General features: G+C 34.4%; 1 protein-coding gene across 1 annotated transcript in view; it reads right to left on the bottom strand.

Moving 5' to 3' along the window:
- The window catches only part of LOC150104180 (uncharacterized), a 357,365-nt gene that overhangs the window by 104,064 nt on the left and 225,660 nt on the right, over positions 1-27,641 (bottom strand). Inside the window, exon 2 of the mRNA XM_090396803.1 lies at positions 13,660-13,760. The gene's annotated coding sequence lies outside the window, so the exon portion shown is untranslated. The remainder of the gene's footprint in view (positions 1-13,659; positions 13,761-27,641) is intronic.

The raw sequence follows: 27,641 nt of genomic DNA, 5'->3' as shown, positions 1-27,641 counted from the left end.
ATACAGACATACGACACTACGGGGATAAGGACTGCGCACCCCTTTTCGGTCAGGTTTAGTTTGGTTGAGTTTTTTGGATTTACAACCGATGCAACTCAGGTTATGAGGCTAGTGTATTATGCATGTTAAGTGCGTGTATTCTTATGTCCGGCTTGCCTGTTTTGGGGTATGAAAACCTGAGTATTATTATTATTATTACGGATAACCTCAACGAGTCCTTAGACTCATAGAGGGGGAGGCTAAACAGTAGAGTCAAGAACTATTCAGCATTTATGCAGTATTATCTATCATACTTTGCTTTGAACTCATTCACAGTCATGGCACCCACAACAGACTCTGGCAGCTTATTCCACTCGTTCACCACTCTCCAAGTAAAAAACCTACTTCTAACACCCTTGCTAACTACACTCTTGCTCCATGGATGGTCCCTAGTTCTCCCACCACCACGTCTGTTCTGATAAATTTCCTCTGAATTAATCTTGTAAATACTCCCTCAGTAATTTGAATGTTTTAATCATACCAACCATATCGCGCCTATCAATCAGCTTCTGTAACCCACAAATCTTCAACGTGTTCTCGTAAGATTCATTCCATAGACTTGCTACCATCGTGGTCACTCGCCTCTGGATTCTCTCTACTTCCTCCACATCACCAAGAAATCCTGGCGCCCAGATCTGCGCACAGAGGTCAAGATGGGATCTTATCAAGGCTGATTAAAGAGGAATAAAAACTTCTTGTCTCTGCTCGTCAAAGGATTCTTCAGTAACCAAGTGAATTGATGAGCTGATTTAGCCACTTTTGCTATGTTCCCCTTAAACTTTAATTCCCTATCCACTAACACTCCCAAGTCTCTGGTTTCATCAATTTTATGAAGTACGATTCAACCAATGTGGTATACTGCTGCTAATATTTTCATCCAAAATGCATAACTTTACACTTTGCCACATTAAACTGATATCCATTCTCTTTAGCCCCAGTCTGCCAATCTATCTAAATCAACCTGCAAAATTTTGACATCGTGTGTATTCACTATTGCTTTACCCAACTTTGCAACATCACCAAATAATTGAACAGTTCCTCTCAGATCCTTTCCTATATCATTGATGAACAAATTAAATAGCAGCGGTCCAAGAACTGAATCCCGCGGCACACCACTACTCACAGGCCATCTTTTGGACTCTACTCTTGAATAAACTACTCTCTGATATCTCTCCATCAACCACCCTCCTATATTGGAATGTTAGAGGAAAACCATCCTCCTGTATATGGAAGATTTGGTTTCGAAAGCCTTCACGATAAAGTGTGGGTCTACACGTAGTAAGGGTAAATCAGGAAGGTAGGACTGGTAATGTCTTTTTTTTTGTTAATTGATCCCGATCTATAGTTGGAGGTTATTTGAAACTGTAGCATCTATCACGGATCTGTGAGAATGGTTTTAGCAAGGCATGATTCTCCCTAAGTGGTCACTTCAATAGCTATACGATAAGACTAATACTGTTTTTGGAACTAATAAGAATTAAAATAATTAGAATTACTAATTATTCCTTAATCTAAAGTACCTAATGCAGATCTTGAGTTGGGACATTTTTGTGTAACAGAAAGATACGTAACAGAAAAATAGATAAAGTTTTGACATTTTAGTTTATAAAACCGCGAGAACATTGTAATTATAAAAATATACAAATCAGTTAGAGTTAAAAGTGTTTTACTACTTATTTTAAAAATAAAACGAGTTCGAATAAAATATCAAAGGAATGATATTTTATTATAAAAAATTAAATTTAAATGAAAAACAAATAAACTAAATGTAAATAAAATATCAATCCATACCTAAATACTTAGTTATCGTCAGTTTTTTTTCTATATCATGAAATCATCCTAAACTTAATGTGATTTGTAGATTTCATCATCATTGACGTATTTTACAGCAGCTTCATCTTCCAATAAATATACAAAATTGGACGGAGAGAAATAAGAAACACTTTTTAAGTGCATTTAATTCACATTCACACCATCTACACAGCAACAGTTTGTAAACTATTAAATTATCAATGCTTTCGCACTTACTGTTTATCAACACATACACTTATCACGTGATCCGAATATTGCAGCCCACGTTTTAGCATGGTGAAACATAACTTAAGTTTCTAAGGTGAACAGCTTTTAATAAAAGCTCTTTGCATATCAGGAAGCTTAATCCCTTGCAGCTAAGAGTTTCATGTAATAAAATAACCGCCATCAACTTCTTACATTCTCTCTTTCATAATAATAAGTCTTTCTCTCTTTGAATGAAATGTAGTTATTATTATTCCAATCAATTTCTGTCTTGGGCATCATAAAGCCTGATCCGTGATTCCGATCATGAGTAGAATTGAAGATTTTTTTCTTTTGATTCATTTTATGACTCGTTCTTCTACTTAATCCCTTAAGTTCACAGGCATACTGATAGTTCGTAGGTGGTTTGATTCAAGTATAAACAATACGTTAATAACAAAGAAGAATTTCCCGTATACTCCGAGACGGTAACTCACAAGGGAAAACAAAGATCACTGAGTTCACATAGTTGGAATTTCGAAAAGGATTTACCTTTAGTACTTCAAACTTCAAAAGCCACAGTTTTGTTTTGTTACCTCCGAAATCAAAGCCAAGTTCCTCAAAGTATGCAGAGATCTTTCGCTCTCCCTCCTTGAAATACCGCCAAATGTACGATGCTAAAAATAATAATAAAAAAAGTCCTACAATTCCATTCAAACTTTTTTTTTTGCGGATATCTTTTGGTTTAAGAGTACGAGTGACCCGATGTCGCTGTAGCGTACGCAAAAAAAAAATATAAAAAAAAAGTTATTTCTCCAAGGAAGAATAAAGGAATAGAAACTTTTGTTATTGTAGATGTTAGATATATAAGGCCAAAGAAGTGTGCTGAGACGATATTATGAGCACGCAACGCCAATAATTCACAAAGTTTTACGAAGTTTTTAGCTACCAGGTGAAAAGACAGATATATTACTCTGGTGTATCGACTTGGCCATATATCGTAGCGCAATCGCCTCGTGCCATAGTAAGAATAAGTTATTCACCATTGACAATCTGTCAACTACCAGAGAAGTATATAGTGCTCCCCTCTGTCTTGATGTGTCGAGTTTCCCAAAAATGCTGCTGAAACATATCCCTCGTAAAAGTACAATGCAAGTAATTTTATATATTCGTGTAGGAATATCTAAATTCTGATTTCTACAAAGAAAAAAATATATAAGAAAAGTGTGCATGTGTGTAAACTTTTAAGTAGTAAGGAATAATTTGTGTATATAATTAATGTCTGTTCCATTGCATAGTCAAAGTGCAGGCCTAAGTTTGGATTTTTTAACTTAATGCATTGTCGGGCAAGAGCTGCTATTTGTATATATAGCAACATAAATAGCAACATATCGCAACAGAAGTTGCGATATGTTTCTATTTATTACGATAGAATTACGCATGAGCCAATAAGTGATTATGTTGGCTGTCAATGTAGTAATCCTGTTGATAGGTCAATGCGTATGAAAGTCAGTACCGTTTCATTTGTGTACTGATAGATGTGTATGTCTAATTATAGGTTTTGAGATCGTTTGTAAAAATATTGAAATTGCATGGCGACAGAATTGCCCCTTTAATATAATTTCAGTTCTGTTGCTGTAAGTGTGAAATATTTTTGTAATGTTGGTTCTGTTTTTCTGAAAGTCTTCGAACCAATTGTGGAATAAGTGTTCGCTCTTATGTTAACTGCGTATCTAAAATAAATATACAAACAATTAAAATTTATAAATAAATATATAAACGAATAAAATACATACGTTGTAAAATACCATCTATTTGTATTTACATATTGCATTAGAATACATTATCGTCAAATTTCTTAATTAGTTTTAATGAAAAGATTTATTAAACTCAATCAATTGATTAAACTTTTTTTTTTTTTTGGCTAGATGGGCGAAGCAAGAATGCTTTTCATATTCCCCATTATCTCTAGAGGACAATGTAAGGTGCTATTGAGTTATGATCATGGCAGGAGGGTAACAGCAATAGCCGAGCCTCAGTTAGAACTTCATTGGCTACAGCATTGCTATCCATTACCCTTCCTGGGTACCCATTTTAGTCGCCTCGTACGACATGCATGAGCTACAGTGGGGATTGTAAAGTAAAGCCACCTCTAAAAATTAAGACGATCCCCCAGGACAACTCCCTACGAGTAGCCGAAAGACCGTCCAACTAAGTGTTGGTTCCACTCAGTGATGGGCTCCCCCACCACTGAACAGAACCGCTCATATTCCAGGGAAAAGCATCCACCGAGCCCCTTACGGGCCACGCTGGAGAACGCCCTGCCAAGAGACTCAAAATTCTCTTTCAGGGCAAACCCCCCGAAATCTAAGACCCCCTCACCGGGAGCAAAATTACGGAAGAAACCTAAGACAGCGAAACTCTCGAAACTCATCCCATTTTAATCGCCTCTTACGACATGCATGGGTTGCAGTGACGCTGTTCTTAGCCCGGCCACCACACGGGGATGAAAAATATTTGATCTAAGCTTTTTGCAAAAGGTCGATACGTTTTTTTTAGAAAAATTATTAGATTTTTACATTTTACAAAAAATGTCTATTTTTTTTCAGCTTTTAAAGTGACATTAACACAAATTAACACGTGATTTTAACACAAATGTTGACCATACTCCTAGAAGTCATTTTTAATATCGCAAAAGTTTTAATTTCACATAGCGACGATACATGTCGCTTTTTAACAATATCATTTTTAAGACAGGGTAACGAAAAAGTCATTTATTAAACACGCCTACAAATATCTCTTTAAACTTTTTGGTCTACTGTTTAGTTCATTAAAACAATTTTTTTTTCATGCAGTCCATTACACTTCACAGACACAAATGCATTCGTAGATGATTTACAACAAAATAATCGAAACTTTAGAAGATACTAATATGACATTTGCTGATAAGTAAAACAGCTCAGTCAAGTTTTTTTCATTAGAACGAAAAAAGAAACAAACAAACAAAAACGTCTGTTTTTAATTTATGTTGAAGATTTCGTCCAATTCGTGTACATCAGTTGATTTTTTTGTAAGCTTATCGCTCGACGGATGTGAATACCCAGCTGTCATGCCAAACGGGACAGTTGTATACTCCAAACACACGATACAATACAATATTTATGTCTGAAAAGACTTAAAAGATAATAAGGAAAAAAAAAGTAGACAGCAAAGTTCTTTTAGAAAGAAAAAAAAAACTAAAAACTTGCTTTAACGAAACCCCAAACTCTATCAGTACTCCAGGAGGCTGCTATCGATCACAAGTGCAAATGAACTTTTTTTTTTTGTCCTTCTCCTCTCATCCTTCACGAGAAAAGTTTACAGAGAAAATTAATGTGGACTTGAACATAGCGCACTTTCCATTCTAGCCTTCTCACTGACGAAAAAAAAAAAATTGCGAGAAGGAAATGAATAGGTTAATTTTTTTAAGGGATTATATCACCGTAACGAGGAAATGATCAGCAGTCCGTAAAAGAAATAAGATAAACGACAGAATGATAAGATTTCAATTTCTGTAGTTGTAAAAAATGATTAATTTTAGTGGCGGTGTAGCTTTTCTCCGTGCCAGTCTCATTTCCACGGAGGCGTACAATTAAATATCTGTCCTTTCATCATTACTTGGGATAGGGATACAGGGCGGGTGGGGGGGGGGGAAGACACTGCTTGCACAGCTAAATCTCCCTATTAGTTACTGTACGCGTATCATTTATTGTTTTCCGATATTTATTTAAGCATGCCGATTAAAAGAGATGGAAAAATTAAAGAAATTCACAGAAGAAAAAGATTACGTAAATGAACGCTAGTGGGGGGGAAGACAAATAATAAAAAAAAAAAGTATGGAAACAAAACGTTCTTGGCAAACCAAAAAAAAAAAAATAAAGAGGAAGTAATTGAAGAACAAACTGTGCGAAGAGGCACGGATATGCGATGGGGGGGGGGGAGAACTAAAGCAACAAAATACCAGAAGCTAGCACGGGATGGTGAGAAAAAGAAAAAATAAATCAAACACAGATAAGTGGAGGAAAATAAAGTAATATGGGGATTAAGCGTAGAAGGAATGAAGATAATAACAGTTAAAAACAAGAACAAGAGATTTTGAGGTAATTACATCTTGTTCATCCCGAAACAGATCTTAACAATATTGTGTAACGGGAAAACTCTATTTTATTGCATTCTCTTTTACCTTCTTCCACTTCTTCATTCTTTCTATTCTTATAATCTTCTATATCCTCTTCTTCTTTTCTTTCATTCTTCTTCTCTTCTTTTTATTCTACATTCTTCATAATTTAGTTACATATTTAGATGTTTACATATTGGAGGTCTTGAACGTCTTAATTTAAAATTAAGACTATCTTTTTTTTTTTTTTTTTTTTTGTTAACACCAGACTAAAAACCGAACTTTTTAGTTGTTTTTGGAACTCTGGTGCACGTCCACCTTCTTCAACCCCGTCATTGTGGATTATTCATCCTGTTTAGCCAAGTGGTTATCGTATACGTTCTCCAATCAACAGGCTGATGGTTCAAATGTCGCTGTGGACATGGATGTTTGTGACCATCTTTAGGTGGGAGATGAATTTCATTGCCTTGTGCGAAACCAGCATTCTGTTTTTGGAAATCTAAAAGTAATCTTGGTTTCTAGATCAGAATTTTTGGTTTAAACCACCCATGTTGTTTGTGGGATGAGATCCACATGAAAAGTTGTGGGCGATCATCTTAACTAAATTATGAAGAATGTAGAATAAAAAGAAGAGAAGAATGGAAAGAAGGAGAAGAAGAAAAGAAGAGGATACAGAATATTATAAGCATAGAAAGAATGAAAAAGTGGAAGAAGGTAAAAGAGAATGAAAAAGATAAGAGAAAGAGCGGAAGAATATAGAATATAGAAATATAGATAAAGAATATAGAAATTATTTGGGAAGAGGCAGAAGAAAGATTCAAAGATCAAGTAGAAGGATTAAATAAAAGAGAAGTGACAGAACACGTAAGAAGTTAAAAACAGATGACACAATAAAATCCTAATGGAAAGCAAACACGTTAATGTAATAAGACAGCGCAACCAAATTTAAAGAGAAAATAAAATTAAATTGTGTGCTACAGAAATAATATGATTTCGCATGTCACAAGACACATCGATTTCAGATGATTGGAAGTGCGGTGTCCTCTATCTACTCGCATTACAAACGACAGGTGGCGAGTGAGGTAGCCACAGTTTCCATTGCTCACAATGTGCTTGGTCATTAGTGGCAACATGCAACTGACAGGAACCATTTAATATTCGGTACACAGCGGATTTTAATGGCTATAATTGTCTGCTTCAGAAAGGCCACTGAGTTCTCTAACAGATAAGCATTTAAAGTATTTTTTTAAACCGTACCAAGAAAGATAAAATAGATGTACTTATGATTTTGAAATAAATAGTGTATCATCCATATTTATCTTAAACCGTGACTGTTTTCAATCCCTTCTTCCCATTCTGTCGCCTCTTTCATCTTGTGAAAAATGTATCCGAATGCAATCCTCTATACAAAAGCTTCTGTTCAATGCTGCTTATAGCAGTCGGAGAAGGAAAGGAGAAGTGGAAAAAAAAAAAAGACAAAATAGTTACCGGATTTCTTTGTCACGCTTGGGCTCTGCTAACGCTTTTCCTTCTACGAAGAAGCTATGTCACTATTCAAAGCCACGGGGGTTGCTATGGTAACAAAGCTTCTGTTAGAAAACGAAATCGTTAAAGACGTGTGTGTGTGTGTGTGTGTGTGTGTGTGTGTGTGTGTGTGTGTGTGTGTGTGTGTGTGTGTGTGTGTGTGTGTGTGTGTGTGTGTGTGTGTGTGTCGTTGGCCCTAAAACGCTAAATCCTGTAACTGCAATTCATGGTATGGGAAAACAAAAACAGAAATATATCTTTATATTGTTGTCTGCAGTTTAACAACAAAGCTAATATACTACGTATAAAAGGTCTGTTTTTCAATAAATATTCTGTTATTGGTAAGAAATAATTAACATGCATGCTCTGTTTGCTAAATATTATATCAGTTTAGTATGTGATTGTCATCTAAACACCATGCACAAACACACACGGAGAGAGAGAGAGAGAGAGAGAGAGAGAGAGAGAGAGAGAGAGAGAGAGAGAGAGTCAGAAAGTATGGTCAGGCATACACACCAAGAGAAATGTTCGGCAAATGACTTCTAATTTCTTATGACCACGAAAATTAAATTAAACCACGGTTGCCATGGTAATGAAATTGTGTAATCGACGAGAGGGCTATGATAATCTTAGCATTTATGGATGGACGAATTCCATTTTCATTAGACTGTCAAACGAAGGGTTGCCATGGTTTCTAGAAGGATGCTTAAGATAATGTTGTTCTCCAAGGAAATGCCGGATAGGAAGAGCAGGGACGAAGGGAGGGATTAATGCATCGCGAAACTAACACAAGGATACCCTTCGTTCTGCGTGGTGATGACATCATGCGGCTAAAGAGACCATGGAAATATATATCTTTCCCGAGATACATCAACGTGCTGAAGAGAAGCTGGAAAGTTTGAGGTAACTTTCTAGTAGTCCAAATCATTACTGAGGAGTTGATTATCGTTTGCGCATCTTTGGAACAATATTTTTCGAATTTGGTAGTCTCTCATGACGTATTAACAGACAACATATAAATTCCTTGGTACAGATTGACTAATTAATTATTTTTTAAGAATTTAATGTCGTACAAGCTTTCTTTAAGGGTAACGATGGAAGTGCAAGATGATGTCATGTGATCTTCAATAAAATGTTTTAAATTCGTGACATTTAGGAGACCGTTTTATTTTCTTCCTATACGACAGTTAAACTCCGGCTAACAGAAAATTAGGCAGTCTTATCATAAAACGCATTAAGTAATAAACTTTCATAGTTTTCAGGCTTATACTTAATTGACCAATTAAATTAATCTAATTTTACAGTTCGAGATCAGTTTCGAATGCCTTTATTGAGTATAGAAGTAAATGAGAATTCCATCTAAAAAACAAATGACATCACCCGATTCTTGAAAGGTCTCAGTAACTTATTTAAGTATTTGAAACAATACTGAAGGAATAATAACCCTCTTATGTACCAATTACTTTTTTTCTGAGGAAAACTGACGGCTCAGATAACAAATCAACTAACAGTGGCCAGTGACGTATTAAACCCTGTGGGGGGTCACTAGACAGTCGAAATCTCGGGGTCCCCCCTCGCAACATTAATACAGTATTTTCTCTATAGAGTCTTTAATGTAAAGTTTTCGTTCCTTTGAGTTGATTCCTTTTTTCTCTCTTTTGGAAACAACTTAAGAAGGCTTGATTGTTATTTTCTTTCAAGATCAAATCAATATTATTTTGATCCGTTATCGCAGGGTCCCTAAACGGCGCGAGGCCCATAGGCCGGTGCCTACTCTACCTATTTAGTAATCCGACAATGACAGTGGCGTATGACTTGCTAACTCAGTGCTGAGGAAAACTAGCCAAAATTATCACTCTCAATGAAATAGTAAAAATAGAATTTTGATCTTCCGCTTATAAAGCATTAAACTGAACTCTACTAGTAAAAATATGCCTTTCTTCAAATGATTTACTGCAACAAAAGCGAAACAAAAAAGTTCCAAAAATAGACTAGGAGATTGAAAAGTTCTATAATTTTAAATAATCACGAAAAATATCCTAAGAATTCTTTAGCGCAGTAGCCAAAGAAGAAACACACACACAAAAAGGGGTAAGCCAGTTGGGATTATCAATAAAGTCAAGCTAAAATATCAGAAGATAAACCTAGAAAAGAGGATTACGTAGACTATCAGCTGCATCGAGAAATTGTTAGCAGAACCCGGAAAGAAAAGCATCACTGCGATGTGAAATTTTGTATTAAAGAAGACATCTTGGAGGCTTGTATACCATCGGACAAGGGATAGAAGACGCTGTACAAAGTATAAAACACAACAAAAGCAATAAAGTAAAAAAAAAATAGTGGCTCTTGCTGAAAATGTCCTGGAAATACAACTTTATCGGAGGAATAAAACATATTTTCGAAAAATTTAGAGTCAAATAGATGTCGGTGAAAAGGGAAATAAAAAATTGCGGTTTAAAAGAAGTGAATAAAAAAGGATGAAATTCTAACGATAAGAAAATGAAGTTAGAATGAAAAATCGGAAAATTGAGACAAGATAGATTGATGAACTAAAATAAAATAAAAAGAAAAGGACAAAGTCTAACATATAAAAATGCTTTTGAAAAAAAGAAACGTATTGAGCCAGATTACTTAAATATTATGGATGAGTGATTTTTTGTTTATTTTACTTGAGGATTTATTTATTAAACCTGAGATCGTCTCAGATTTAATGGAAATGAAAAAAAGATAAACTTCACAATGGTTTCAAAAATCGCCTGTTCTTACATAATTAGTTTTAAGGAAAAATAATAATGCTTTTAATAATTTTATTGCATTGTTACGTTGTCAATTGTTAGGTGGAAATGACGTCATAAACAATTAAACCATGCACCAGTTAATTACATGGTTTAATCTTCCACAAATATATTCTGTACATGGAAATTAATGCCTTAATTTACTTCCCACTACTGTCACCTATTAACATTAATTCAGTACAGAACAAACCTACTTAAATCAGTAGAAGAGACATATCTTCAGCTGTATTATCATCTACAGTTGTCTCCGAAATACAAATCTGTGTCGGCTGCAGATTCCTTCCTTTGATTTGAATTGACATATAAATCCTCTCTCCCTCTCTTTCTCCGGATACTTGAGCTTCCTCCCACCTCTCTTAATACAACTGTGCGCCGTGGTGAGGTTGGTGAGGAATCAGACTAGGTAAATACTGGTAATTATCTTCCTTCAGTCCTTTTAGTTTTGAATGTAAGCCTAGCCTTAAGCTCTGTTTACGGATGGGCAAGCTAAAGCAGTGTGTGTGAGCGTGTGTACGTGCGTGAGTGTGTCTGTGTGTGCAGTGGGAGGAGCTTCGTTTGGCAGAAGGAAGGTGAGAGGGTGAGGGGGGTAATGGAACTGAACACAGAGGCAGAACACGTCCGAAGAACTAAAAATTCAGCTCGTGTTGGGTTGCGTAAGACTCGCGCGTGAGTAGACTTTGCTTGTCTAGTCTGATGAATGTCTTTCACATAGCAATATAATTAACAAAGGGAATCACTAGTAGAGGATTATGGACTAATTTAATCAGATTTCTCCTTGTCTGCTCCTTCTCATTTCATTAGGCTAAGGTCACATAACGAGTACAAAGCAGGAAGGACGCCAGTCGGATTGGACTCTTTGAAGAGTCTCTTCAGCTATAATTCTCGCTTCGTTGAACAACTGAAACTTCATTTTTTTTTTTATATAAGGTGCTCGTAGTACTTCGTAGATTCGCTTTGTTCGATCGTTCATGTGTGTGTTTTATTTCTTTGTTGTGATTGGACGAATTTTTCTGAAATTTGGTAAATGAGAAATTTAAATAGTCTGAGATGTCTGAAATTTTAGCCAAAAGCGATTACATCTTTTATATTAGATTTACATTGGAATGATATTCTCGACTAAATTGGAGCATCTCAATTATGCCGATCAGAGTCAAATTGTACCATTGTTGACGATCATAACAACTCCCAGTTTATGTACACAAATGGAAAGATACTCAACTTGCTATACATGCATTGCGAAAATATCTGAATGGTGATGTCATTTATATTGATCATTCTGACTATTATCTGTTATTATGTATATTGCTAACTCATCTGTAATCCAGTTAGGAGAAAATTATAACAATTATTGGGGCATTATTAATTTCTCGTTCAACAAGAAATCATTACTGTGCTTAAATTTGCTACCTTAAGTATTTGCAATATGAACGATTGTTGAAAGGGTAAATGCTAATTGTTCATTTGCTCTTTATATATCGATGGGTAATTAGCATTGTTTCCACGTGGTTCATTACTCATAATTTTGACACTGTTTTAACATTAAGATGAATTAGTTTTATGCTTCCTTCAGCATTGATGTACGCAATGTCTAAGTTACATACTGGATGATGATTAAGGATGCATCAATAAATAGATTTAAGAGAAATGGGCGATATATAAGAATACGAAAGGAATACAAAAACATCAACAACCACAAGGAGCCGACACAACTACGAAAGAAAGAAGACTGAAGTAATTTTTTTCTCTCTTTTTTTTTCTGTTCAGTGGTATGGTACGTTGCACGTGGTTTGGGATGCAACACAAGTAGTGCTGAAGAAAGAAAAGAAAAGAAAAACAGTCGTAGTAGAAGCTACAATAATGAAGAGGGATGCAGTTTTGCCCAAGTTGGAGGTGTGAGATGTCAACAAAGGAGACTGGATAAAAGCTTTCCTGGTATTTATATCAGCTATTCAACAGAAACTAACCAATCAATGAGAAGAAAGGAAGGTTCCGTGAGGTGATAGTTGAAAGGTTAATATAACGGAGCCGAGTGGGAAACATAATTTGGCGTAGTTGCACTATCAGAGCGAGACATGAATTGTATACAAAGAGCTAATTTGGTTGTTGATAGGGGAGTTTTTTTTTAGTACTGTAACTGAGCAGGTGAGGTAACGAAAGAACTGCTTCCATGTGGAATATTTTCACTTTATTTAAAACATTAAATGTGAGTATTGTGGGTTTACCTAAATCCGCATTTTATATGTATTCTGTTCATTTTCAGAACCACCCACTTTTTTAAGCGATTTTAATTAAATGAATTGTTATTTTAAATTTATTCTTAATTTAATAAAAATTCAAAATAAATTATTCTAGTTGGGATAGAAAAAAAGTATTACTGAATGTAATTTGACTGAGTTAACCAGTCTTGTAGATAGTTAAACGTTTATTATATCTTTTAAAGTAAAATTGTTATGTTTTATTATTATTGATAAATCGTTTTTTTTTTAATTTCTAGAAAATCAAATTTTAAAAAAAAAATGTCTTTACTAGGTGCACTTTTCAATAAAAGAATAAATTGTACAGAACATAAGTAAAAAAAACATTCTACTTTAATTACATATATTTAGAAACATTGCATATAAATTGCAAAACTAGAAGATTGTTCATTTTTTATTTTACTAACATCTAACAATTGCAATGTGAAATATTCAAGATTTTATAATAATTTAAGAAGTAAATATTAGATTGTAATTTCAAATTCCATTTCTTTTTTCATTGCACTCAGAAGTGATAAATCGTATCTGCCATATACACTACTTTGTAAATGTTCCAGATTATTTGATTTTTTCCCCCACTCATTCGTGCGATATTTCTTAATGATACTGTGGGAGTTCTATAGCGTTTTTTTTTTTTTTTTTTTTTAAATAACTACTGTTTCATTAAACAAACTGAATTTGGTTTGATAGGCACACAAAAATAAATTTACGTAATCATCAAGTACGTCCTATGTATCAAACAATATAATCTTCCCTTTATACAAACCAGATGCTTTGTTTGCCAAATTCTATTAAATAATTATTTCATAGAATTTATTATTTATTTATAATAATAAATTGGAAAACGCACCATATGATATATAAAATAAAGCAGTAATAACATTTTTTCACTTACAAAATTTGAAGTTTGAATCTAAAACGAATCCTAAGAATTCCAAATCCTCTTTATCTCTGGCTTCATAACGTCATGATAATTTAAACTATTTTGATTCTCACCTAGAGGAAGATAAGAATAAAATATGCTTAGTAATAGTTTTTGCACTTAGATTGGTACAAAACATTTTTTTTCTTTATGATGCACTTCTTATAAGTAAAGAACTATCAACATCATATTCGCTAAACAGAAATATATTTAATGCGTTGATTCCTTAACACAGGCAAATAATTCGTAGAGCATATCGCATATTATCAATTTGTCATACATATATGTTAATATTTTGCTATCTTAACGGTTTATATATATGAAGCCTTGAATGTACATGGCCTATGTAAGAGACATTTTTTTCCCTCGGTCAGGTTAAACAAAATTTGGAAACAGTTGCCAAGTCATTAATAAAATGACTCCAGCAAGTGTCGAGAACTTCAACACAAACTACAAGCAAGCAAAACAAGCCTCTAAATACATAATATAGCACCTATCAAACTAGATGTGACAGAGTGAACATCAAACTCATTAAAATGATAACTTGGCAGGCGTTGTTGAAAAGCGACAGAGACGTCATATATCCCAGGGCTTAATAATTCAGACTTCATCGACCGTAGGAAAGCCACAAAGTTGGATTTGAGGTTTCCGTATGAGTTTAAAATTGAAATTCGTTCGCTACAGAATTTTTTTCTTCGTTTTTGCTAAGAACATAGAAATACCTTCGTTATTTAGTGATAAACGTTTTTTTAAAATAACTTTAAACAAATATTAAATACTAAGCCTAGTATCATTACACACCTATAGATTCGTTATAATTTATAAAACATTACAAACGGATCTAAATTATTTTTGAATATCTTTTAAGTATTTGTTCCTTTATTTATATAATTTTGTATATAAATTGTACACAAATAGAAATGTACACAAATATAACTATACATAACTATATATATATATAGAAAGTATTTTACCTTTAGAAAGGTAAAATACTTTCTATATAAAATACTTTAGAAAGTATTTTACCTTATAACTATATATATATATATATATATATGGGGGGGGGGTTCAGCTATCATAGTAAAAAAAATCTGAAGGCAACAAATACGTATTAAGCATAAATTAGCGAACCAACTGTTGTGGTTCGCTAATTGCACAATATTTTCCACTGAAAACTATCAAAATCTTAATTTGATAGTTTCCACAAGCACATTAGGAAGTGCTCTGAATACAGTTAAAACTCCTACACAATTAAAGAATTAGTAAAGTAATTTAATAATTCTCCAATTGTAAAGAATAACAAGCCCTAAAAATTGATGACTAAAGATTCGCCCTATGCCACGTTGCGACTGCTTCCTTTCCCTTATTTCTTGATCCCTGTTTCGATCAACTTATTTTCATTTCTTTATTGTTTTCAGTAACCAATCGACTTCACTAAAATATAGTGCAGGACATCCAAAGTACAATTGAATTATATCGCAATACATAGAACTTATTATTCATATGATGCATAATAACTAATTCACAGTTATCAAAAACAAAAACTGGGATTTATATCCGATCTATCCTCAATTCTTTCCCTTTAAAATGATATATATATATATATATATATAAGTACGCATGAATAACCCTTGTTAGCAGTCATTTAGCCTTATTAATAGTTAATAATAATAATGTATTCATCATTTTGATGAATATATTATCTTAGACTTTGTTTATGACCTTGTAATTAATTATTATTAAGTTGCTGACAGACGGTTTTTCTCTTTAAGAGCTCTATTCATTTTTATGAATTATTTTATATAAAATCTAGCATCATATTGCGTTTGCTGGTGTGTTTCATAAAGATTACAATAAAAAATATATAATGGGTGAAGTGAAGTTATTTAAGCGAGATATTGCTCATCACTGGAGAATATTTTTTAACTCAGCACAAAACTCTCGGCACTCTTATTTTGTCCAAGACAGAATTACTTGAGTTTTAAAGTTGATATTTCTTATTTTCATTTGAAGATTTAGTTTGCTACTCATTAAGCGCCATCAGTATGTTTTCTTTGTTGTTTAACAACTTGAAATCAAGAAATCAATGTGCGAACAAAACAGGACACAAACAAGAGTCCACAGTTATATGATTAGGCATTTTCGTCGTAGCAGACTGAACGAAGCTTTGAAATCAACAACGGCGTTGAATGCACACAAATACCGAAACGCGCAACTCCACTTTCTTTAGATTTTAGACGGATAAAGGGTGATAAACTAAATTAGCTTTCTTATATATATAAATTAATGCTATCTTAACTAAAAATAAAGAACCTTTACTAATTAAAGATCTTCGTACAAGTAAGAACAATGTTTTTAACATATCTAAAGCGCTTATTCTGGTCATGCATAAAAGCTTTCACCTTATGACCTATCGTCCACATTTTACAATTGTGTCACGAGATTTAATCTTTATTTTCTATCTTTACAATTAATGGTGGTTTGGGATTCTCTTCTTTCTAATTGTTGCTAATCCTCGGAGGTGTATCAACGTGTATGGGTATAATGCTCTTTTCCAACTGGCTACATCTCTCTCTCTCTCAACTGGTAAACCTTGAACAAACAAGAAATCCCTCTACTTAGCTATCTTAATCTCCCTAAACACTTATATCGAGTCCGTTTTTCAGTCCAGGGAGCACAACATAGCACAGTAAAGCTTAATGCTGCTAAAATCAATGCCAACTTATTATGCTCTAAAAATAAACACCAAGAAGTTCCTGTATAACTTCCATGGCTTGCATGACATTAAATACAGTGGTGTCCAAAATCTAAGAACGAACTCCATTTTTACTTGTATATGAAAAAATTATCATGACTATAACCAAATGTAGACATACATTCATTAACGGCATATGATTAAATTATATTACATAAGAAATGTGTTAGGAATTTCGTACAAATTCAGTTGCAATACATTTTTGGCAAAAGTTACAAATTTCCTAAGGACGTAAGTGCTCTATATTAAGGAATTAATATAGAGCACTTACAGAAAACTATGAGGAGAGGCATTTCAGTATGTAATATGTCCATCCACAAACTGTGATGCAGCTCTTTCAACGTCGTACCGTACCATGCTTAGCATCAAGTGATTCAGGAGCTTCTTGAGACAAACTGGCCCACTCTTCCTTCAGAACAAGGATTGTTTGTTTTCCGGAGGGGAATTTCGAGCAGCAATGCATCTCCCTATTGCGTTCCAAAAGTGTTCTATGGGATTGAGATTTGGGGAGCATGCTAGCCATTTGATTAGTACCCTCGGATTTCAGAAGTATCTCCACTGCTCGTGTACGATGTGGTGCGACATTGTCATCCATAAAAATTGATTGACGTTGAAGAACTCTGTTGCAATATCGTTCATCAGTCGTAGTTCCTTTTTACCAACACTTATAGGTTGATGCTTCCATTAAGCATTATGCTTCCCCACACCATGATCTCAGCACCGCCGTATGTGTCCTTTCACACCAGATCACTCCGATTCCAGACGACACTTTCACACCAGATCAAGTGTCGTCTAGAACCGGAGGATTCTAGATTCAAGATTAAAACGACTTATTTGTAAAGAGTACATTAGCCCATTGGTTTCTTGTCCAATTTTTATGAATACAACATCAGTGAAAACGTGCTCTACAATGAGTCGTGGATAAAGGGACTCAGACTACAGGCCTTTAGGAGTATAGGCCTACCTTTAGCAGACGTCTTGCCACAGTTTGTCAAGATACCCGCGTACCTGTGCTTGAATGGAACCGATTTGCAAGTTGACCTGCCGTGGTGCAGGATTACGTTTTACTGTTATAACTAAACATCTGTCTTCGTGCTGCGTGGTAGAGCGAGGGTGACCTCTTAGCAAACATCTTGACCACATTCCATTAGTTTGTAAGGCTGCCCAGTGCCTGGACACAACGCTGTGTGAAATTTCAAACTTACGGACAATACCAGTAATTCTGCGGCTTCTTCAATCTTTCCAATAATTCTTTCGCGCGTGAAATCAGCTAGTGATGTCTTTAAGATATTACAAGACATTCAAGTTTGCGACTTTATTACTTCTCGAAAAGTTGAGTGCTACCACTTGATCCCTTTGCGCGCGATTCCAAAATTTGAATGTATACCCGCTTTCTACTCGAAATTGTCAGTTATAAAAATTGCCACAAGGTGATTCGTCTGGATTTTCGGTTGTAATCTTCAGAAATAGTGTTGGTCCTTAGTTTTTGGATACCAATGTCTGTATCGGGACCTATAATCTACAGGGTTGTAATAAGCAAGATGGTTGTGTTATCACACTGGGAGATGAAAATCATTCACCATCGCAAAGTAAAAATATATTTAAATAAAGTAAAGTAGTATTAAATAAAGTAAAGTAGTATTAAATAAAGTAATATTTAAATATATTTTACTTTATTTACTTCTATACTTTGCTAGTATAGTACGAATTACTTGTAAAATAACATAATGATGAGGCGCTACACTCAAAACATTATGTGCATATCAATAGATAATAGTCTGAAGAATGAACAGTTTCAAGGCTCTTGAAATTACCAGGAGATCGACTGTAAATTCCTGTTTATCAGTGAGCTAAAGTGATGCTATGGAATGAATTAAAACTATATCAATGACTCATTATTTGGTACACTTTCACCATTATAGTGATCGATATAAGATCAGTGAAAACTCAGCCATTATTTGCATTGCAGCTCAGGAAATATGACTTCAGTTTATATCTTAAAAAAATTCCAAGCCTGAGTATCATAATTATGAAGAAACTAATTTCTATCTGCAAATTTTTGAATCAGCGAAGGCAGTGCGAGCCAAGGAAACTAATGAGGAAGATTATATTCTATTATGTTATCTAGTCATTGTTATATTATTAATTTTTAATTTATTTAATTATAAAAATAAAGGATCTATAATATTCACAAAATAATCTGAACTAACTTTAAATTAAAAAAAAATTAATATTACATTATGAGTTATATTTATGCATCGATAAATGGTTTAGTTATGAAGGATATAAATCTCTGGCATTGGCTCATAGTCAATATCCTATATCCTATAAGGATATACTATATTCTATATAAGGATATTGACTTATAGTCAATATCCTTATAGGATATTGACTTATAGCCAATATCCTTATAGGATATTGATATAGGATATGATCTTATAGGATAGTCAATATCCTATAAGATCATAGTCAATATCCTATCAGCATATACTGTAAGGATATTGACTATAGGATATAGACTTAAATTCATCATAAAGTCAATAATTATTAAAGATGAATAATTATTGACTATAGTCAATATCCTATAAGGATATTGACTATAGTCAATGATTATTCATCTTTAATAATCTTTTTTTCTCCCAATAGTCAATATCCTTATAGGATATTGACTATTGGGAGGTGGAAATGAATAATCGACCGTGAGACGTGGTGATTAATTCCCTTGAAGGGTAATGGATGGCAATGCTGTAGCCAATGAAGTTCTAACTGAGGCTTGGCTATTGCGGTTATTCTCCTGCCATGATCAGAGCTTTATTTATATAGCTCAATAACACCTTTATCCCTACACTGTCATCTACAGATAACGGGGAATATGAAAAGCATTTTTGCTTCGCCCCTTTAAGTCAATATCCTTAAAGTCCTTGTAAGGATATTGATTATTGCAGCATATACTTGTAATAATTTTTCAGCCTTTTGTGTTCGAAGTAAGTACATCGTTAAAAATAATTCAGTAAATCTATGATTAATAATGCAATGCTATTTTCTTATCTAATTCCTTTATCAACATTTCTGTGTGTTTCACATACTCTGGACGTGACGGTTCGCTGTCAAGTGACGTTCTAATTCTTACGCTTCAGTGATTATAAGGAAATTTCTACCATTTCGTCAAACTAGTGGATGATTAATAATATAAATTCATCGGTTTCACTCATGAATATTTTAAGTTCTAATTTCATCGTCTTAGGCCATAATTATATTATATAACAGTGCGTATACCGTAATTTGATCAAATAAATGTTTGTAATTTGTTACACCTATCAAAACCATGTATAGTAAGTGATAAATTGAACGAATCACTATTTTTATACTCATTTGTGACCCATCTTGTGCTTAAGAATAAAACAATAATTACACGAGGAGCTGCAGTTACTTGGATAAGAGCCTGAAACATGAACCAGTGGACTATTCCCTATCGCTGATGTACTGAGGCCTCATTGTCAGAAAATGCTAAGCGTCAGGCACCAGCTGTGGGTAACATCCCAGAGTGAAATACTACATCCTTTGTAGCCTTTCTCTCTCTCTTCAACGAACTAAGCACTATGCCATCAGCAGCTTCACAAATCATTAGGATGGTAATGGGCTGTGCAACTTTTCTCGCACCAGGTAACTGTCATATATGCCTTAGTAACAGAAGCAAGTGAGAAATGGATTGGATATCTGACGGTGTCAAAATATTCAGTGAGTTAAAACAAAATAAAACGACATGCATACAGTTGATAATTTTGAATGAACAAATATCCATTACCGGTGAGGGGAGAAAACGAAGGTAACCGAGAAAAAGAACATTAAATTTACTGAGCGAAACGTAGGAACACATTTGAACATTAATTTAAGGCGAATTACATCAGAAGCAAAATATCTGCGTTTTAGAATATCACTAATTTACGATATAAAAAATGCATTTTCAGTAGCGCTGTCTTTTCAGCGTCTCAATGGTGTAGTCGGAAGAACATCAATTTTTTATGGAATATAAGGGACTAACTACAGGCGTGTTAACTAATCTCATATGGATATGAGTATCTTCCGAAGGAAACTGCGGTTACTTTCTGCAAGTTGGCAAACCAGCCTTAGCATACAGTTTAGGCAGTTACAACATGCAGGCATATGAGATCGTGACAAGTAATCTAAATGAAATTGAGTCATCTGAGGAATTGGAGATTACTATTCAAAGGGTTGGTAAAAGGGTTTTGGGGGGGGGCAGAGAATCTGAACTATTTTAACCCAATTGATCAATCTAAGTATCGTTCGCTTTCCGGATATGAATCACTTTGATTTTTATCTCTTTATATCTATCTGGAGCAGATTTTTTCTTCTACCTTTCTCAATGGACTTTTACGCACCAATAATTGTCCAAGGTATTATTGAATTTTAACCATGATTCCAGGATAAAGTGGTTACTCCTACGCCCATAAGTACAAACTTCGTATGTAAATACAAAGTATGTAAAAACTTTGTTTGTATGTAAATACAAAGCCGGCCTGGTTGGCTGAGTGGTTAGCGTATCCGCTCTCCAGCCAAAAGGCTGCGGGTTCGAATACTGCCGTGAGTTTGGATGTTTGTGATTGTCTGTGAAAATACTAGTGGTGGGCGGTAGATGGCGTTGGTGTAGTCGTGGTTCATTGTAGTTGGTGAATTGTGGGTGGTGGAGATAGAGTTGTAGAGTCTTCAAAGACTCATCGAGCCTTCCCTCGATGAGTCTTTAGATTCCCTGGCGGTGTCAAGTAATAATAATAAATTGTGTGTGTTCTCTTGGCAAGTTTGCCTGTATATGGGATGAAAAACCGTACTAACAATGCTTGAAACCGTCTAACTTATTTTCACTTGAAAATTCCTGATGAAGATTCTTCGTGTTACGGATTCGGACCTAGCTCTTTCCAAAAGAAAGGCACTGACAAAGCTACCGAGGCTACATCTATTGCAGACATCTTGTTTAATCAGACAAAGGTTATTTCAAGTATCATAAATCGGCCTCTTCTGATATTCGGAGACTACCTAAAAATGGAATTTCATATTCATTAAAAAAAGTTACCCAGACGTCCTTTAATTATATTTATGGATGCAAATTGTAATTACATAAAATAAAACAAGCAAAAAAGTTGTTGTCCTTAATTTTTCCTTAACGTTCGTTTTCTTAAATTCATTGCTCCCATGATGATTAATTAATTTTTTTTCTCACTTGGTTCGCCTCGATAACAATGTGACGTTGAAACTCTAAAGAGATGCTGAATTTTAATTTAAAGATTCGCGTCTTTCGTGTTATGCTTTTATTGAAATTTCGACTAGAAGGCCATAATGTCTCCCACCTTTATCTTTAGGCAGTAGGGTAAGTTTATTCAACTTCCATTAGTATTAATACTCTCCTGTCATGAACTCATTCGTAGTTATATTTGGAATTACAATATTGCTTATGGTAAAAGTGGAAATGGAAAGGCAATTGGCACACGTAACTAACTCATTCAATTAAACTTTTTTTTTTTTATTTGTTGTTGTTGTTATAATGACCGGCAACATCTCTAAGCATTTGCAACAATGATAAGCACAGCTGCACGTGTTGCAAAATAGCTGTCATTTGTTAATATCAGTAACATAGAACTAATCTCACTTAATCTCGAACTAATAGCTTATTTTTACACACTACATTCGGACGACTTATTTAGAGGGAGTTTGAACAAAACAGATGAACTTATTTAAATGGTAATTTATTGAATAAACTGAATTCGTCTTTGATTTTAATATCAACAATTGCTATAACCATTAGCCTGAACTCAGTTGTACAGTTTTCTACTTGTACAATCATTCTCTCTCTAATAAAAGTGTCACAGCCTCCCTGATTTCTCCAGCTTAGGGATCGGTGAGCCCGTTTGTCCTCACAAGGTTTCAATGCCTGTAATCCACCTCTATATAATGCAGCTAATGGGAACCCGGGATTTCAATTGAACTACTTCCGAGTATTTTTCTCCTGTGCGTATATATCCTATTGCCTTATTGCAGCGTGCCAAGATTGTCGAATGACTCGATTATGACCCTCAGATTATTGCTCGACTGACGAGAATAGGTAGCAGACGATACTCGATACTTAGTGATGTAACAAGAAGGGGGGGGGGAGAATGGAGGAGGTCATCTCAGGGGCGTCCAAGCAAAGCCAAACGGACAGCCTGCTTACTTGGCGTGACAATATTGGCATTGCAGGCTGGGGAGCGCTATTTATCTGACTCACCCCAGGCGTGAAGACTGCGCGTGCCCTGCAAATCATAAACGCAGACCGGAATACTTCTCATATTGCTTTTTTTTTTGTTGTTGTTTTTGTTTTGCTAAATAAACACTCTGCGTTGATAATATTGGCTTCAAGTATTTTTTTTTAATCATTGCATATTAGCAAGTAAAATTTTAGGTTAATAATTTGTGTTTTATTAGTTTAAAAGAAATATTGCAATGCATAAAATATTTTTGTTTATAAAAAAAAGAAAGAACTAAAAATAAGTAAATAAATAATAACATGTAAGGCAGGTTTGCTTAATTATTTTTATAGATACTTTTATAATCCTTGAACACCTATAATTTATATACATATATATACATATATTATTACAAATGTTTGAGTTTTTATTTGGAAATTATTGACAAAGGTGGTTCCTTCTTTGTCCTGTGGAAATTTGTTGTTCTATGTGTAGTTTGCTGACCATCAGAGGGGACTTGAAAACCCAAATAATGGTGTCTTGCATCGTACAAGAATTCGAGTTAAAAATACTTATAAATGTTCTTAGGCTATCGATGGACTTCGAATCCCAGTTTGGTTTTTCGTAACCGAAGGGCAAAGTCATGAGTTTTTCCATACGAAATAAGAAAACTCAGTTCTTGGATTAATTATTTTACATCTAATAAAATGTAACGAACATTTCTAGTTTAATAATATTAATTTAACGGTTAATAATGCATTTGTTTAAAATTGAAGAAATCTAAACAAATTTTATTACGAAAATGTGCAAATTGGATCAGTTTCGTCATGAATCACAAGACACTTCATTTTTTTGTTTTATACAACCGATACAAATTCCTATTATATAAATACTTCTAGCATTCATAAGCAATGTTTTTGTCGTTGCTTGCGTTACTATGGAAGTATTTCAAACGTAAAATAATAACCGTTCTTAGTTGCACATGACGATAGAGAGAGAGAGAGAGCGTTTATCAGAAATGATAAAAGTCCCGTGATACAAGTGGTAGCTGACGAGGAGAAGGAGAAAGTTCGGCAGTTTTGTTCCCAACGGAAATCAAATGCCTCCTTCAAGTGTGGCAATACCCAAAGGAAATCGGGTTTGATGTATTACACTTCTTTATCTGTTCCTTAGAAAAGCTGCGATTGTTCCACGGATCATTAATTACGGCCACCCACAAACATAGTTAGACGAGACCTTATGAAATCTTATCACCCACACGATCCCTGTCCATTGTAAACTGATGAACATTCGGTCAAGATGGTTGAAACGTGACTAGGGATTTCATATTTAATAGCGAGCGTTCTTCTCTTCACCACCCTTTTGTTGTTTAGGTTTTTTTTTTTTTTCCTGCCAGATAACGGAGATCATTTTAACATCCACAACTACCATTTTGTGCTACGTGATAACAGCTGACTTATTGGTTACTAACGTCTTCTATTGCAGATGGTGAAGATGAAAATGGTGCAAAGGAGGGTAATGCGAGGGGGGGGGAGTAGGAGGCGACATCAATGGAATCACGAAAAAAGAGACACATCAAGTCTTCTGTTACATGCATTGTTTTAAAATTCTAGTCTGCTTCCTTTAGAATACCAACTACAGCGTCGACAGGGCGAACAAGGAAATAGGAAACGGCATTGAGTCAACGTAAACAGTCAAAAGAATGAGAAGTATCAAACGTAACGACAATGTCTAAAACTAACAATGCTTAGAAATTCTCTTAGTTCATTGTTGAAATTGACAACAATTGAAGTAACTTATTGGCAACAATTGAAGTAGCCTATTGGCAACAATAGTTATTGTCTTTTATACGAATGCTATGATATTAAAGCAACAACGCTTAATTTCGTCTATACAAATGATTGTGTCAATCTTTGAACCAATTAAGCCATAGTGACCATATATTTAAAAACCATCAAAACAATGACAGTGCGAACAAGGAAATAGGAAACGGCATTGAGTCAACGTAAGCACTCACAAGAATGAGAGGTATCAAATGTAACGACAATGTCTAAAAGTAACAATGCTTAGAAATTCTCTTAGTTCATTGTTGAAATTGGCAACAATTGAAGTAACCCATTGGAAACAATTGAAGTAGCCTATTGGCAACAACAGTTATTGTCTTTTATAAGTGCGGTTAATTTGGTCTATGAAAATGATTGTGTCAATCTTTGACCAATTAAGCAATAGTGACCATATAATTAAAAACCATCAAAACAATGACAAATGATGAGTTCATTTGTCATTGTTTTCAATTCATTTTGAATTCATTGAATTCATTTTAAAGGATCGATATAAACCCCTTTCATTTAATGGATAAGTAGGTGATTCATTCAATTCTGAAATTTAAAATATTCCAGGATTTATAGTTTATAAGTCGCCGAAATGTTAATGTTGTCTATGAAGAACAAGGCATACAAAAAAAAAAAAAAAATGTCCCCCAAGTACAAAAGATTATAAACTTTTAGAGAATTATACCTAGAGGGGGATAAGGATTTTTAATGACTTTTTAAATTTAATCTTTCATATTTGTTCATTTATTTTTACATAGGAAACCCTGCTCTAGATGCCAAACATGAAACTTTTGCTCGTCAGTTCAGCACTTCTGTAGGTGGGATTGTGTGTGTGTGTGGGGGGGGGTCAATCGAAGATGAAATTCATCTGTTAAAGATAATCACAAACATTCATGCCTAGTGCGGGGTTCGAACCCACGAGTACGCTTATGTAATCAGACTGTATAATTTGATAACTGTTTTTGGAATATTTTAATAATTGTAAACCATTTCAAATCTACCAATAACAGCATCATCTAACACTCGAACATAACTACGTATTATTTTAGCATAGTGTACTATAAATCATTTCATTTCATTGCTTTATTTTAATCCTTACAAAAAAATTCTATTACATATAATAAAATTATATTAAAAGTAAAACGCTATATAACGGTTAACTACTTATTTTTATAAAGAAAAAAAAATAATATGAATTACTTTCCTAAAATATATAATTAATATTATTATTAAGGTAAAAGTAATTTTAACAATTATTTCATTAATTGTTAAAATTGGGGGAAAAGGCGTTAGCGTATAAATAATAATGACAAATATATATGCATCTTTCTATATTACTAGTCATCTACGTATTCTTTTAATAGTACAGCTCTATTATGCATTCTTTTTCCTATCTATATAATAAAGCTCTCTCAATAAACCAAAAAGGTATATTTGCACGTATTATTACTCTACGTAAAAATCTGCATGTCATTAAATATTTTGAAAACATTTTATGTAGTTATTTTCATATTCTATCTTATTCTACTGCATGAATTTTGTATTCCTATTTTTCCTCTCTTTTTAAAATTTGATTTGATTCTGGTGCTCTTTAACGCTCTATAATTTCCACTTGCTGAGTGATAATAAAACTGTTTGGTATGCATGAGGTAAAGAAACTACCGGCTTTTACTAAACATGCGAAATGACAACACTATTTTGCATGATTTCTTTTTGGCATAATTCATATAAAACAGTTACATAAGAGCATACGAAATGTTGTCTGTTCATAAATATTCTGTTCACATGTTTTAGAATTTTCGGAGGAAATCAAGGAAGCTTCAAAACGAAATCAAAGCTGCATGCATTGACTGTAACACTACAAACAAACTGCTCTCTCTCTCTCTCTCTCTCTCTCAGACACATGCACACACACACACACACATACGAAAGTGCCTGCTGGAGGCATATTATCATGCGAATTTGGCATCTGTTTATGGATGAGAGAGATAGTAAGAGACAGAAAGACGACGCTATTGATTGGTCTAAGCGAATCCCGTAAGATGAAGAAAAACGACCAGATGTATTACAGAGAGGGTGTAGCTAGTAATCTTAGTCTCAACTCGGTGTGATATCTCCAAGCGGTGACGTTCTTTTCCTATTCACGGACTAGTCTGGAGTTTCTTGAAAGGAACTTACGACCAACTGAGACTATAGTTCTTTCAGTGGCGCCTAGAAGTAGTGAAGAGTTGGAAGTTCGCGCTGCAGACAGAAGAGGATAGTTCTCTAACGTAAAGAGCGGGTATGGGGGGGGGAGAAAGAGAAGAAAGGGGTAGGGGGGCTTTAACATTCTTTTCACTTCCTCTGCACCTCCATTCTGGATGATGGAGGGAAGTTTAGCGTTTCACCTACTGTCAAATAGTTTCTCCTTGTAGCTAGCAACGGTGATCTGGAAAGATGTTTGCTGGGGTCGAGAGTGAGTTATATTCCCGGGGAAATGTCGTAAAGAGGAGAAATGGAAGTGGAAGAGACTTTCATTACCGTGAAAGGGAAGTCCACAAAGAGAGACATTAAGTATAAAGCACGAGCGTTGGCTGAACGCTATTTTGACTTAAAGCGATTTTAGACTGGGATTCTTATATCTAGTTTTATGCCAAGTGATAGGATATTGTGTAGCGTTATCGGAAAGTTCAAGTCAATCAATTGCTTTCAGAATGTTCTCGACAATGCACGAGAAAAGGTCCCGTATTGAATGATATAACTCGTAGATTATTCTATAGAGTAATTGGTTTTCTTCGCGCGAGCGCTAAGTTTAACAAAACAGTTTCTCTAAAGAAATCGACTCCCGAGTGCGTCTCTTGTCACGTGGAAACGCAGACTGCAGTCATTCGACTGAGCAAATCTTACATACGGGTGCTTGCATGCAACCATTCATTTTATTTGATTAGTGCACAGCGATTATAAATTGAAGTGGGTGGTGAATCAAAAGAGCTGAATATTAATTAAAATAGAACCAAATCTTCAGTAACGCGTGAAATTAACCTTATATGCATCTTTTGGTTAATTTGCATATAAGGTTAATTTTCAGATCAGATACCTATGTACGTTAATAATTGCTTAAGTCGATGTTTTGCTAATGTTTTCTGATCCCAG

This window comes from Typopeltis vanoorti, chromosome 8, assembly GCF_054136105.1.
Source record: "Typopeltis vanoorti isolate ZY-2024b chromosome 8, IOZ_Tvanoo_1.0, whole genome shotgun sequence".
Classification (NCBI taxonomy): domain Eukaryota; kingdom Metazoa; phylum Arthropoda; class Arachnida; order Uropygi; family Thelyphonidae; genus Typopeltis; species Typopeltis vanoorti.
The sequence above is the reverse complement of the archived record's forward strand: the minus strand, read 5'-3'. Positions and strand labels throughout refer to the sequence as shown.